The 3769-nt window shown below is 43.2% G+C and overlaps 1 pseudogene; it reads left to right on the top strand.

Moving 5' to 3' along the window:
• Window positions 1-2500: 2500 nt before the first annotated feature.
• On the top strand, window positions 2501-3515 carry LOC149157326 (25S ribosomal RNA; annotated as a pseudogene).
• Window positions 3516-3769: the final 254 nt, after the last annotated feature.

Raw genomic sequence — 3769 nt, 5'->3', positions numbered from 1 at the left:
ATAAATAGATTATAGCTGAATAGACTGCAAAATTGTTCTTTGAACATGTATGGGTTCATTTTGGATTACCCACTTTTATTGTATCTAATTGAGACACCAGATTTGTGGGGAAGTTTTGGTCAAGTCTGTGGGAACTAATGGACACCAAGCTGAAGAAAAACACAACTTTTCATCCACAAAATAATGGCCAGACAAAAGTATTTAATAGGACAGTGATCCAGTTACTGAGAGGATATTGCAGCAAGCATCCTAAGCTTTGGGATGAACATTTATGTTATGTGTAGCATGCTTACAACAGAGAAAAACATTCTTCTACACAGAGATCTCCTTTTGAGACTTGTTTTGGTTTCACACCAAGGTCTCCTTTAGATTTTGTCTTTGGTAAAGATACCATGGTTGATGGACACAGTGATGTGGACAGGGCAACTAGGTTCATTGAACAGATCTAGGATATCCACCAGGCAGTACAGGAATAGCTGGAAAAGACCCAAGCCAAATATAAAGCTAGGCATGAAAAGCATCAGATGGAGTATAGTTTTCAAGTTGGTGACCAGGTCTGGCTGTATATCAGCAAGGACAGGATGCAAGGTGAAGGTGAAGAGCTAAAGCCCACCGAGTATGGACCTTTCAAAATATTTGAGAATATTGGTGAGAATGCTTTGTGCCTTGATCTACCAGCTTACATTCACATCTACTCAGTTGTAAATGTAGATTTCTTGAGATTGTTTGAACCTTCAATGATTGAGGACCCTGAAGAGCAGAGTCGATTGCCTTTTATTGATGACCTGCTACCTGAATATCTTAATGAATTATAGGAAGAAACAGTGCTGGATAGGAAGGTGAGGATGGCACACATGGGAGATGTTGAGTACCTCAGAATAGGGCTCAAAGGTTTGAAGCCAGCAGTACAAAGTGGATTGATATTGGACAAGTGAGAAAACAATAACCTCACTTAGTTGATGCTTGAAAACAAACTTTTGGTGGTCCAAAAGATTTTTCAGTGGGAAGGCCGTGATCCGAATTGGATCCATGAAGAATTGTCAAAAGGACCATGACTGTATCAGGTTGGGACAGAATTCAAAGAATAAGAAATAGCAGTCAAAAACACCTCTGAAGAGTGGCAGTTAGCAGCTAGCGTTTAGCGACGAGGACCTCAGTCAAATTATGCCAACCGAGGCCCATGGAGATTGTGCAGGAGGCAAAACTAGCCCAGGGAAAGCCAGGAAACAAAGGTAATTTTTTATGAGCGATTAGCGCCTAACACTAATCACGCATTACCGGGAAAAACCCCTCGAAATGGGAAGGCCCCAAGCACTCGGTTGCATGAAGAGCCTGGAAGACCGTGGGGAAAAGGATAAAGGACAAGGCGGGACCCTCACTCTAAAAACTTGAAAATCGGCGGTATTGGTCCAATGCACCCTCAAGTGGTAAGCGAAATTGGAAAAAACATAATGATTCCACTCAACAGTTGACGTGTGGCAAGCAGAGAAGAGAGAAAACTACCGTTGATCGTGCGCTAATGGTCGAGCAAGTCAACCATGCGAAACATGCGAATGGCGTTAGATTTGGAGGCCCCAGATCTAACGGCTGAGATCGCGCCCAATGGGAAAGTGGAATTGACAGGGGATTTAGCCGCGATTTATAAGAATTTGACATATGATTTGACTACCAAGGTGGTAGAAGACTCATTCCATGACGTAACGGAAGAACCAAACCGACGAAGCAAGTTGGCGTAGCTACAGGAGGACAAGTGGCCACTCCCTGTGAGCCTGATGATGACACCCAATAGGGAACTCCAAGTGAAGCTGTAGTAGGAAATCCGATGCAAAGTGGAAGAGGAATCGAACAACCATGGAAATGAATGGCCTTAAAGCCATGCACAGGCAAAGCAGAGAATACCAAACACCGAAACCCCGAGAGGAAGACGGGAAGGAAAACAAAGGAAAGACAATGAAGCAAAGCATAATGGAAGACAGAGGGCCGAGCTAACCAAAGGCAGCATCGAGCCCTATAGAGCTTGAGAGGTTCAAGCCATCCCAGAGAGGATCTGTCTGGACTGAGCACCACATTGGGCTCTCTCCATTGAAGACCCGAAAGGTCACAGAGTTGGTAAGGAAAATAGTATGTGTACTTTAGTGGCTTGGGGCATCCAAGAACCACCCTGCCAAGCAAATTCTATTCAGGAGACTCACATTGAGCTCCTTCATTGTAATTCTCTGCTTTAAGACACAATAAAAAAAGGCCACCACTGAGAGCTGGACTAGAGACGTAGCCTTGGAGGATATTGTGAACTCCTTATTAAATTCTTGTGTTCTTATATTGCTTACTGTATTTCTCTACTATTTTCCATTTGAAGTGTCTATGTATTTGCAATCCGATCGATCCGTTGCCTAAATAACATAGACACACATTAACACACTATTATGTAATACCTTCATGTAATAAATACTTAACTGAGATCACTCATAGGGTGATTATCAGATTAGGGAATGGGCTTGGTAGAATCAGTGGGGAAAGAAGACCCTGTTGAGCTTGACTCTAGTCCAACTTTGTGAAATGACTTGAGAGGTGTAGAATAAGTGGAAGCCGTTTTCGGTGCAGGTGAAATACCACTATTTTTAATGTTATTTTACTTATTTCGTAGGGCAGAGACAGGGCACTGCCCCTATTTTTGGCCTTAAGGCACATTTTGGTGGGTCGATCCAGGCGGAAGACATTGTCAGGTGGGGAGTTTGGCTGGGGCGGCACATTTATTAAAAGATAACCCAGGTGTCCTAAGATGATCTCAACGAGAACAAAAATCTCGTGTGGAACAAAAGGGTAAAATATCATTTTATTTTGATTTTCAGTATGAATACAAACCATGAAAGTGTGGCCTATCGATCCTTTAGATTTTTGGAATTTGAAGCTAGAGGTGTTAGAAAATTTACCACAGGGATAACTGGCTTGTGGTAGCCAAGCGTTCATAATGAAATTGCTTTTTGATCCTTTGATGCCAGCTCTTCCTATCATTGTGACGTAGAATTCACCAAGTGTTGGATTGTTCACCCACCAATAGGGAACATGATCTGGGTTTAAACCGTTGTGAGACAAGTTGGTTTTACCCTACTAATGAACTGCACCACAATAGTAATTCAACTTAGTACGAGAGGAACCATTGATTCACACAATTGGTCATCGCGCTTGGTTGAAAAGCCAGTGGGGCGAAGCTACCATGTGTTGGATTATGACTAAATGACTCTAAGTCAAAATCCATGCTAGAAGTGGTGCATGTCACTCTTCGATTGTATCTCAACCCACAGTATGGGTGTCACTTTGTTGTCCCCAAGGTCTCATGTCATTTGCAAACCGCGACTGTGAAGCATCTCGGTCGGGGCAGTTTTGAAGTTCAATTCCAAACGGTCATTGAGAAGAATCCTTTGTAGACAACTTAAATACGTGACGAGGTATTGTAAGTGGCAGAGTGGCCTTGCTGCCATGATCCACTGAGATTCAACCCTTGTTCACCTCGATTCAGAGCTTCGCTCTTGTCACAAACAAATCAGGACAACCCTCCCGCTCTCACACATTTGCCTCTTCCTCTAGACGACAATTTTTTATTGTTTGGGGGTGGGAAATTTTGGGTTTCCAAGCCACAATGGAAAAAGGCGCCGAAGCCTGGGAAAATTGGGGTTTCCATGTCGACTCCAGTGCCCAAAATTTTTGCGTTCCCATGTTGTGCCCCAGTGCCGAAAATTTGGGGTTTCCACATTGCGAAAAAAAGGCACCC

The sequence above is a fragment of the Pinus tabuliformis genome, chromosome 5_2 (assembly GCF_031772625.1).
Source record: "Pinus tabuliformis cultivar Carrire ecotype Pingquan chromosome 5_2, CPIR1, whole genome shotgun sequence".
Classification (NCBI taxonomy): Eukaryota; Viridiplantae; Streptophyta; class Pinopsida; order Pinales; family Pinaceae; genus Pinus; species Pinus tabuliformis.
Note: the sequence above shows the minus strand (reverse complement) of the source record. Positions and strands in the feature narration are given on the sequence as shown.